This window comes from Hordeum vulgare, chromosome 2H (genome assembly GCF_904849725.1).
Source record: "Hordeum vulgare subsp. vulgare chromosome 2H, MorexV3_pseudomolecules_assembly, whole genome shotgun sequence".
NCBI lineage: Eukaryota > Viridiplantae > Streptophyta > Magnoliopsida > Poales > Poaceae > Hordeum > Hordeum vulgare.
The window spans coordinates 55,308,952-55,321,104 of record NC_058519.1 but is presented as its reverse complement, the minus strand read 5'-3'; positions in this window follow the sequence as shown (position 1 = coordinate 55,321,104).

Here is a 12,153-nt window from a genome sequence, read left to right as displayed (position 1 = left end):
CTTTGGCCTTTTGCCATACCACAGTTCGTATGGTGTCGTCTCAACGGATTTTGATGTTGCCCTATTTAAAGTGAATGCAGCTGTGTCTAATGCATAACCCCAAAACGATAACGGCAAATCGGTAAGAGACATCATAGATCACACCATCTCTAATAAAGTACGATTACGACGTTCGGACACACCATTACGCTGTGGTGTTTCAGGCGGTGTCAACTGTGAAACAATTCCACATTGTCTTAAGTGAGCACCAAACTCGAAACTCAGATATTCACCCCCACGATCAGACCGTAGGAACTTGATCTTCTTGTTACGATGATTTTCAACTTCACTCTGAAATTGCTTGAACTTTTCAAATGTTTGAGACTTGTGCTTCATTAAGTAGACATAACCATATCTACTCAAATCGTCAGTGAAGGTGAGAAAATAACGATATTCGCCGCGTGCCTCTATGCTCATCGGACCGCACACATCGGTATGTATGATTTCCAACAAGTCACTGGCACGCTCCATTGTTCCGGAGAACGGAGTTTTAGTCATCTTGCCCATGAGGCATGGTTCGCACGTGTCAAGTGAATCAAAGTCAAGTGACTCCAAAAGTCCATCGGCATGGAGTTTCTTCATGCGCTTTACACCAATATGACCTAAGCGGCAGTGCCACAAAAATATGGCGCTATCATTGTTAACTCTAACTCTTTTGGTCTCAATGTTATGTATATGTGTATCACTATCAAAATTCAATATGAACAATCCTATCACATTGGGTGCATGACCATAAAAGATGTTACTCATAGAAATAGAACAACCATTATTCTCTGACTTAAAAGAGTAACCGTCTCGCAATAAACAAGATCCAGATATAATGTTCATGCTCAACGCAGGCACTAAATAACAATTATTCAAGTTTATAACTAATCCTGATGGTAACTGAAGTGAAACTGTGCCGACGGCGATTGCATCAACCTTGGAACCATTTCCTACGCACATCGTCACTTCATCTTTCGCCAGCCTTCGTCTATTCCGGAGTTCTTGTTTGGAGTTGCAAATATGAGCAACAGAATCGGTATCGAATACCCAGGCACTACTACGAGAGCCGGTTAAGTACACATCAATAACATGTATATCAAATATACCTAATTTTTCTTTGGCCGCCTTCTTATCAGCCAGATACTTGGGGCAGTTGCGCTTCCAGTGACCCATACCCTTGCAATAGTAGCACTCTGTTTCAGGCTTAGGTCCAGCTTTGGGTTTCTTCGTTGGATTGGCAACAGGCTTGCCGCTCTTCTTTGAATTACCCTTCTTGCCTTTGCCATTTCTCTTGAAACTAGTGGTCTTATTCACCATCAACACTTGATGCTCTTTACGGAGTTCAGACTCTGCGTCTTTCAGCATCGCAAACAACTCGCCGGTTGACTTGTTCATCCCTTGCATGTTGTAGTTCAACACAAAGCCCTTATAGCTTGGCGGCAGTGATTGAAGGATTCTGTCAGTGATAGCCTCTTGCGGGAGTTCAATCCCCAGCTCAGCTAGACGGTTGGAGTACCCAGACATTTTGAGCACATGTTCACTGACAGACGAATTCTCCTCCATCTTGCAAGCACAGAATTTATCGGAGGTCTCATACCTCTCGATCCGGGCGTTCTTCTGAAAGATAAACTTCAACTCCTGGAACATCTCATATGCTCCATGATTCTCAAAGCGACGTTGAAGTCCCGGTTCTAAGCCATACAAGACTGCACATTGAACTACTGAGTAGTCCTCCTTACGTGTTAACCAAGCGTTCTTAACATCCTAGTCAGCCGTAGCGGGTGGTTCATCTCCTAGCGCAGCATTAAGGACATAATCCTTCTTCCCAGCTTGTAAGATTAGCTTAAGATTACGAGCCCAGTCTACAAAGTTGCTTCCATCATCTTTCAACTTAGCTTTCTCTAGGAACGTATTAAAATTCAGGGTGACTGTCGCGTGAGCCATGATCTACAACACAAATATATTCAAAGTGGACTTAGACTATGTTCAAGATAATTAGAGTTTAACTTAATCAAATTACTTGCTAAACTCCCACTCAAAAAGTACATCTCTCTAGTCATTTGAGTCGTTCATGACCCACTTACACTAGCTCAAGTCCGATCATCACGTGAGTTGAGTATAGTTTCAGTGGTAAGCATCCCTATGCTAATCATATCATCTATATGATTCATGATCGACCTTTCGGTCTCATGTGTTCCGAGGCCATGTCTGCACATGCTAGGCTCGTCAAGCTTAACCCGAGTGTTCCGCGTGTGCAACTATTTTGCACCCGTTGTATGTGAACGTTGAGTCTATCACACCCGATCATCACGTGGTGTCTCAAAACGACGAACTGTAGCAACGGTGCACAGTCGGGGAGAACACAATTTTGTCTTGAAATTTTAGTGAGAGATCACCTCATAATGCTACCGTCGTACTAAGCAAAATAAGGTGCATAAAAGGATTAACATCACATGCAATTCATAAGTGACATGATATGGCCATCATCACGTGCTCCTTGATCTCCATCACCAAAGCACTGGCACGATCTTCTTTTCACCGGCGCCACACCATGATCTCCATCAACGTGTCGCCATCGGGGTTGTCGTGCTACTCATGCTATTACTACTAAAGCTACATCCTAGCAAAATAGTAAACGCATCTGCAAGCACAAACGTTAGTTTAAAGACAACCCTATGGCTCCTGCCGGTTGCCGTACCATCGACATGCAAGTCGGTATTATCTATTACAACATGATCATCTCATACATCCAATATATCACATCACATCGGTGGCCATATCACATCACAAGCATACCCTGCAAAAACAAGTTAGACGTCCTCTAATTTTGTTGTTGCATGTTTTACGTGGTGACCATGGGTATCTAGTAGGATCGCATCTTACTTATGCAAACACCACAACGGAGATATATGAATTGCTATTTAACCTTATACAAGGACCTCCTCGGTCAAATCCGATTCAACTAAAGTTGGAGAAACCGACACTTGCCAGTCATCTTTGAGCAACGGGGTTACTCGTAGCGATGAAACCAGTCTCTCGTAAGCGTACGAGTAATGTCGGTCCAAGCCGCTTCAATCCAACAATACCGCGGAATCAAGAAAAGACTAAGGAGGGCAGCAAAATGCACATCACCGCCCACAAAAACTTTTGTGTTCTACTCGAGAAGACATCTACGCATGAACCTAGCTCATGATGCCACTGTTGGGGAACGTCGCATGGGAAACAAAAAATTTCCTACGCGCACGAAGACCTATCATGGTGATGTCCATCTACGAGAGGGGATATTCGATCTACGTACCCTTGTAGATCGCACAACAGAAGCGTTAAGAAACGAGGTTGATGTAGTGGAACGTCCTCACGTCCCTCGATCCGCCCCGCGAACCGTCCCGCGATCCGTCCCACGATCTAGTGTCGAACGGACGGCACCTCCGCGTTCAACACACGTACAACTCGACGATGAACTCGGCCTTCTTGATCCAGCAAGAGAGACGGAGAGGTAGATGAGTTCTCCGGCAGCGTGACGGCGCTCCGGAGGTTGGTGGTGATCTAATCTCGGCACGGCTCCGCCCGAGCTCCGCAGAAACGCGATCTAGAGGAAAAACCGTGGAGATATGTGGTCGGGCTGCCGTGGCAAAGTTGTCTCAAATCAGCCCTAAAACCTCCGTATATATAGGTGGGAGAGGGGGGCCTTGCCTTGAGGCTCAAGGAGCCCCAAGGGGGTCGGCCGAGCCAAGGGGGGGAGTCCTCCCCTTCCAAACCGAATCCAACTAGGTTTGGAAGGTGGAGTTCTTCCCCTTTTTCCCACCTCCTCTTTTTTTTCCTTTCCTCTTTGATTTTATTCCTATGGCGCATAGGGCCTTCTTGGGCTGTCCCACCAGCCCACTAAGGGCTGGTGCGCCACCCCCAAGGCCTATGGGCTTCCCCGGGGTGGGTTGCCCCCCCGGTGAACACCCGGAACCCATTCGTCATTCCCGGTACATTCCCGGTAACTCCGAAAACCTTCCGGTAATCAAATGAGGTCATCCTATATATCAATCTTCGTTTCTGGACCATTCCGGAAACCCTCGTGACGTCCGTGATCTCATCCGGGACCCCGAACAACATTCGGTAACCAACCATATAACTCAAATACGCATATAACAACGTCGAACCTTAAGTGTGCAGACCCTGCGGGTTCGAGAACTATGCAGACATGACCCGAGTGACTCCTCGGTCAATATCCAATAGCGGGACCTGGATGCCCATATTGGATCCCACATATTCTATGAAGATCTTATCGTTTGAACCTCAGTACCAAGGATTCATATAATCCCGTATGTCATTCCCTTTGTCCTTCGGTTGTTACTTGCCCGAGATTCGATCCTCAGTATCCGTATACCTATTTCAATCTCATTTACCGGCAAGTCTCTTTACTCGTTCCGTAATACAAGATCCCGCAACTTACACTAAGTCACATTGCTTGCAAGGCTTGTGTGTGATGTTGTATTACCGAGTGGGCCCCGAGATACCTCTCCGTCACACGGAGTGACAAATCACAGTCTCGATCCATACTAACTCAACGAACACCTACGGAGATACCTGTAGAGCATCTTTATATTCACCCAGTTACGTTGCGACGTTTGATACACACAAAGCATTCCTCCGGTGTCAATGAGTTATATGATCTCATGGTCATTGGAACAAATACTTGACACGCAGAAAACAGTAGCAACAAAATGACACGATCAACATGCTACGTCTATTAGTTTGGGTCTAGTCCATCACGTGATTCTCCTAATGACGTGATCCAGTTATCAAGCAACAACACATTGTTCATAATCAGAAGATCCTGACTATCTTTGATCAACTGGCTAGCCAACTAGAGGCTTGCTAGGGACAGTGTTTTGTCTATGTATCCACACATGTATATAAGTCTTCATTCAATACAATTATAGCATGGATAATAAACGATTATCTTGATACAGGAATTATAATAATAACTATATTTATTATTGCCCCTAGGGCATAATTCCAACTGTATGGTGAACCGCTATGTTAGGAAGTCGGAGCATAATTGCTCTATTGATTGTCATCCTTTGTGTTGAGGTCGGGATCACGCGATGGTTTACACCTACCAACCCTTCCCCTCGGAGTATGCGTTTAGCACTTTGTTACGATTACTTATAAATTTTTTTGCAACAAGTATGTGAGTTCTTTATGACTAATGTTGAGTCCATGGTATAGATGCACTTTCACCTTCCACCATTGCTAACCTCTCTAGTGTCGCGCAATTCTCGCCGGTGCACAAACCCACCAAATTCATTCCTCAAAACAGACACCATACCTACCTACTATGGCATTTTCATAGCCATTCCGAGATATATTGCCATGCAACTACCACCATTCCGTCTCATGACTTGTGTCGTCACTCTTATATTGACATTGCATGATCATACTAGATCGTTGCACATCCCGGTACACTACCGGAGGCATTTCCTATGGAGTCATCATCATTGTGATCTTCAAGCTGTGAGTAAATAAAAGTGTGATGATCATCATTATTAGAGCATTGTCCCATGTGAGGAAATAAAAAAAATGCCAAAGAGCCCAAACACAACAAAAATAAGAAAATAAAAAAAGAGGCCTAAGAGCCCAAATAAAAAAAGAGAGAGAGAAATGAGAGAAAAAGAGAGAAGGGACAATGCTACTATCTTTTTCCACACTTGTGCTTCATAATAGCACCATGTTCTTCATGATTGAGAGCTTCTTGCTTTGTCACTACCATATGCTAGTGGGAATATTCATTATATAACTTGGCTTGTATATTCCAATGATGGGCTTCCTCAAAATTGCCCTAGGTCTTCGTGAGCAAGCAAGTTGGATGCACACCCACTAGTTTCCCTTTTGAGCTTTCATATACCTATAGCTCTAGTGCATCTCTTGTATGGCGATCCCTACTCATTCACATTGATATCTATTAATGGGCATCTCCATAGCCTATTGATACGCAGAGTCAATGTGACCATCTCCTCCTTTTTTTCTCACAACCACCACCACACTCTATTCCACCTATAGTGATATATCCATGGCTCACGCTCATGTATTGCGTGATAGTTATAAAAAGTTTGAGAAAGTAAGAGTGCGAAAACAATTACTTGGCCAATTCCGGGGTTGTGCATGATTTACATTAGTTGTGTGAGGATGATGGAGCATAGCCAGACTATATGATTTTGTAGGGATAACTTTCTTTGGCCTTGTTATTTCAAAAGTTCATGATTACTTTGCTAGTTTGCTTGAAGTATTACTGTTTTCATGTCAATAGGAAACTATTGTTTTGAATCTTACGGATCTGAATATTCATGCCACATGAAAGAAGTTGCAAAGGACAACTATGCTAGGTAGCATTCCACATCAAAAATTCATTCTTTATTACTTCCTACTCGAGGACGAGCAGGAGTTAAGCTTGGGGATGCTTGATACGTCTCCAACGTATCTACAATTTTTGATGGTTTCATGCTATTATCTTGTCAAACTTTGGATGTTTTGCATGCCTTTTATTTATTTTTTGGGACTAACTTATTAATTCAGTGCCAAGTGCCAGTTCCTGTTTTTTCCATGTTTTTGACCCCTTTTAGAGGAGATTTTGAAACGGAGTCCAAACGGAAGAAAATCCCCGAAAAGATTTTTTCTCGAACGGAAGAAGATCGGGGGACTTGGGAGCCAAGCCAGAAGAGCCCCATGGGCCCCACAAGCCCCCATCCCGCGGCCAGGGGGCGCGCCATGCAGGCTTGTGGGCCCCCTGGAGGTCCCCTGACCTAGATCTTGCACCTATATATTCCCAATTATTCCCAAAAAATCAGGGGAGCATTGTAATCACTTTTCCGCCACCGCAAGCTTGTGTCTCCGCAAGATCCCATCTGGGGCATGTCCTGGTGCCCTGCCGGATGGGGGATTCGGACACGGAAGGCTTCTCCATCAACACCATGACCTCTCCGGTGATGCGTGAGTAGTTCACCATAGACCTACGGATCCATAGCGAGTAACTAGATGACTTCTTCTTTCTCTTGGATCTTCGATACAAAGTTCTCCATGATCTTCATGGAGATCTATCCGATGTAATCTTCTTTTGCGGTGTGTTTGTTGAGATCCGATGAATTGTGGATTTATGATCAGATTATCTATGAATCTTATTTGAGTTTCTTCTGATCTCTCTTATGCATGATTTCATATCCTTGTAATTCTCTTCGAGTTGTGGGTTTTGTCTGGCCAACTAGATCTATGATTCTTGCAATGGGAGAAGTGCTTGGTTTTGGGTTCAAACCGTGTGGTGACCTCACCCAGTGACTGAAGGGGTAGCGAGGCACGTATCGTGTTGTTGCCATCAAGGGTAAAAAGATGGGGTTATCATCATTGGTTTGAGATTATCCCTCTACATCATGTCATCTTGCTTAAAGCGTTACTCCGTTCGTCATGAACTCAATACACTAGATGCATGCTGGATAGCGGTCGATGTGTGGAGTAATAGTAGTACATGTAGAAAGTATCGGTCTACTTGTCTCGGACGTGATGCCTATATGTATGATCATTGCCTTAGATATCGTCATGACTTTGCGCGGTTCTATCAATTGCTCGACAGTAATTTGTTCACCCACCGTAATTTTTGCTATTTTGAGTGAAGCCTCTAGTGAACACTATGGCCCCCAGGGTCTACTCCACACCATATTTTCAGCCTTACACCTTTTTTACTTCGTTGCACTTTCCGCCTTCAGATTTCACTTTGCAAACAATCTTGAAGGGATTGACAACCCCTTTGAAGCGTTGGGTGCAAGCTTGTTTGTGTTTGCGCAGGTACTCTGGACTTGACGAGACCCTCCTTCTGGATCGATACCTTGGTTCTCAAACTGAGGGAAATACTTACTGCTCCTGTGCTGCATCACCCTTTCCTCTTCAAGGGAAAAACCAACGCAAGCCCAATCTCCGTCAACGTGTCAATTTCTGGCGCTGTTGTTTGAGAAGTAGCACCGGCTCAAATGTTTTCTTGATGACTCTGATGGGTGGCAGATATCCGATGTGATTAGGAAAATCAGCATGGCAGTTAATGCCTGACCTGCTTCTGATGTATCTCATGATCCATGGAGCATAAATCTTCATGTGAAAAGGTGACAGTGCATTATCAGCCAAAGTCCTCACGAAGAAGTCATGAAGGTTTATTGGTATGCCATGGATGATATTGAAGAGGATATTCTTCATGATGCCTACGACATCTTCTTCATCATCATGTCCTTTGATAGGAGCGATGACATTGGCCAGGATTTTGTAGATTGTTCGTGGTTCATACTTCAAGTCTTGAACCAGAAAGCGAGTCCTTGGAGGTTGGTCCTTGGCCAAAGGCTTCATGAGGACTTCCATGAGTCTGTTTGGCAGCTCACGTTCATCATACATCAGCACCGCATTCTCTGAGGGAATTGAGATTGGAAGAGCTCGAAGCAATTCACTGGCAGGCGCTTTGTAGTGCGTGTGTTGAGTCATCCAATCCAAAACCCAAATGTTGACATCCTTTGAGTCTCCGGAGATGTGAAGTGTGGCGTAGAACTGAAGAATGATGTCGCAGTTCCAGTCGCCAATGTCAGTGCAGATAGGCAGCAATCCAGCTTCGTGAAGAACATTGAGGACTCGAGCGAAGCAATGAATTTCTTCCATGTCACAGTGAGGAATATGCTTGTGCTGAAATATCGTGTTCCTCCCGCATAGCACTGAAGCATAGTAGTTGAGCTGGTTCCTCGTCCAAAACTTCCCCGGTGCCTGATGCGAATCTTATCATAAGGATTTGCACCAGTGAAGTACATACGTTCTTCATAAAATGCTTCCTTTTGAAACTTTGGCCTTTTGGAGAAAGGATGATTTTGCTACTGTTGAAGATTATGATGTTGTTCTTGAGGAGGAGCTACTATCATTGTTGTTTCTGTGTTTACCACAACAATAGCAGTTTCAGAATTTGGGGTAGGAGCATTTTCTTCATTCTGAGCATTTTCATTAGGTTGAGGATTTTCCTCAGCTTGAGGAATTTGCTTGTTGGAGGAGGCAGTTGTAGCATTGGTCACTGCATTATCTTCAGCTGATGCAGGTGATTCTTGAGCAGATTCCTCACGGAAGGTTTTCCCTCAGATCTTGTGAGGATTTCTGTTGCAGCAGGAGTAGGAGGGATTTGAGTTGACTTTGGTGAGTGATGAGTTTCTTCCCAGAAGTCATCATGAATAACTGGAGTGGTGCACCCAGTTTCGTCATCATCCACAATTTCATCAGATGTCTTTTGAGGAATGGTAGGTTGAGGAATATCATCAATTTGTATTTCCTCATCCATGATTTCTTCAGCTTCACCATCCTCCATTTCCTCATCATCTTCAGGAATGACGTAGTCAACTCCGAAGGGAACCAGTGAGTAGGATGGAGCTACATTCAGAGGCGTAGCATCCACAAGGGCGGTTGAAAACTCTGTCTGAGTGACCTTTGGGCGCTTGGCCTCTGAGGATTCTGAGGTCATTGAAGCTTTTCTCTTCTTTGCTTCTTTCTCAGCACCTTTGGTTTTCTTCACATCTGATGCAAACGGAATCATCTTCTTCACCTTTGAGGGTTGAGGTGAAGGAATAGTTTCATCAGGAGCTGGTGCAGACACAGTCCTGGTAGTTTCCTGAGCTGAAGCATTTTCTTCAGGTGGAAACATTTTCTTCAACTGGAGTATCTTAAGGAATTTCCTAAGCAGCAGATTTATCACCTTCATCTTCTTCTGTTAGCTGAACCATATAGCTAGACTCAGGTAGCTTTTCCTGCACAAGAGGAGTAGCTTTCTTATTGTATTCATCAACTGCATCTGTTGCAAACTTGATGAAATACACCTTGACACTTTGACGATCCGATAGGCTTGTGTACTTATCTGTCAAGGTTTTCAGTTCAGCCTGAGTTGATACAAGAGCTTCAAGCGTCAGATTAAGGAGATTCTGCTTGAGGAATTTCTCCTTCTTCAGTTTAGCAGCCTTTGCTTGCTTGGCTTGCCGTTCTTTCCATTTTGCCTCATTGATGAATGTGGCAACCATGTGACTGACACCAGGGGGAAGCTTCAAATCATCAATGGGAGTGTTTGGATCTTCATACCAGAGATTGATGAAGTCCACCAGAACCTTGGGGTCCATGGCAAGAGGAATAGAGCTGCCTCAGGCTTGTGCAACTCGTTCCTGCTTGTTTCTGATGATTGCTTGAAGAGTTTCATCATTGAATTCCTCACTTCCTTCTGATGCAGAAGGAACATTGATGACTTTGCTAGGACTAGGCCTGATGCCTCTTCCAGCAGTCATTTTAGTCTTCAAGAGAGGTGATGAAGACTTTGTAGCAGAACTCGTGGCAGATGGCACTGAGGAACTGGAATGAGCAGGCTGGTGCTTAACTATCTGCATCTGTTGCGGCTGTGAGGACTGTGGTGTTGTTGAAGGTTTTGGCACTGGTGCAGCCTTTTGAGGTAATTTCTCTTTTGGCACTGAGGCCTTTGGTTTCTTCGGCATAGTCTTCTTCTGAGGAATAGTTGTACCACAAGCTTCAACAGCAGAAGAGGTTGCGGCAGTGGCAGCACGAACAGAGTCATCGTTGAATTTCTTCACGGCTTCTTCTGCTTTCTTCTGTAGCTTAGACAAATGTTTGTCTTTCTCATCAGGGTAATCTTCAATAGTTTCAACGCTTGAGGGGTGAGCAACTTGTTGATCACCCTGAGGAGGCCTCTTGCAAGGTGGCTTAAGGGCGAATTTCTTTGCATATTTTGGAGTTACATAGCGGTATTCCTTCCACTCCTTAGCCCACCTGCGTTCAATTTTCTGAAGCCTTATCTTGCACTTCGCCATGGTTTCTTTGCCATATATTTCCTCATCAGGAGTGCAGTAGTCAGCATATATTTCTTCAGGTATATCAACTACAATGTTCTGTTCAAGCTTCTTTCCTCCCTTTTGCTTTCTGTCATCTTCCATTTTCTTCAACTGAGGCTTTTGCTCAGGAATATGCACTCTTGAAGATTCTGATGACAGTGGTAAAGTTTCTTCAAGGAACGCTGCAAATGAGTTAAGTTGATGAGAACCTAGTGATTCATCAGCTAACATTTTGTACCTGTGAACAGAGTATGGTTGCGAAGAATTTCGAGAGGTCATATGCGTTCTCAGATTTGAAGAAATTGAATTTTTTTAGAAGTTGAGGAATTTGACTAGTGGGTTGAGGAATTTGGCTAAGCATTCTGATATTGGGTTCCAGAGTTGTGCAGATTCGAGAATTTACACAATTGAGGAATATCATGAACAATTTGAGTGGCTTAGTGAAATTCATGAAGTGTTTGAGGAATGAGTGTGCGTGGCTGACAGACACTCTGAAAAATACATTTCGCGAATCTAAAGTGAAATAATAGATCAACAGAGGCAGTAAAATAAGATTTTAATTACCCTGAGCGAAGAACACGAAGAACAGGAGCAGTAAAAGAGAGAAGCTCTTCGGTTCAGATCTTCTGTGCCCTAACTTGGCGGGAGTAGTCAGGTACGGCGGTGGCGGAGGAAGATATTTTGCTTCCGGCAAGAGTTCGGCGACGGTGAGGGCTAGGCAGTGAAGCTGTTCCTCACCGGCGACGAGATTGCTAGCTGTGGCGCTAGGGTTGAGCTCGAGTGGAGAGAAGACGAGAGAACGAAGGGTTTTAACTGAGGGGGGGTAAGGGCCTATTTATAGCTCAGGTGAAAAACTGTTCGGCCGAATCTTTCGGACCGAACTACCCTTGCCTATTCGTCTCCGCACGACACATGGAGCCCACGATTGAAGCGGTGGAGATCGTGGTTATCCAATCGTGGGAAGTGGGTCCAGTTACTGTGTAACATTATAAATATTCATTTTTGAAGTTTTGAGGATTTCATTGCAAAGTCCTCAGCTGACAAGGACACAGTGAGGATTTTGAACAAGTTTCAAGTAGAATGCATATGAAGAAATGAATAGACTGGGTTGAGTATAGCATAGAGGGGAATCGGGTCCGATCACCTTCACTTAGATGAAATATCAAATTGAAGACTGAGCTATAAGTGAATGCTGTTGAGGACTTTGAAGTCTCAGTCTATATATATCTAGGCAAATGAAAAT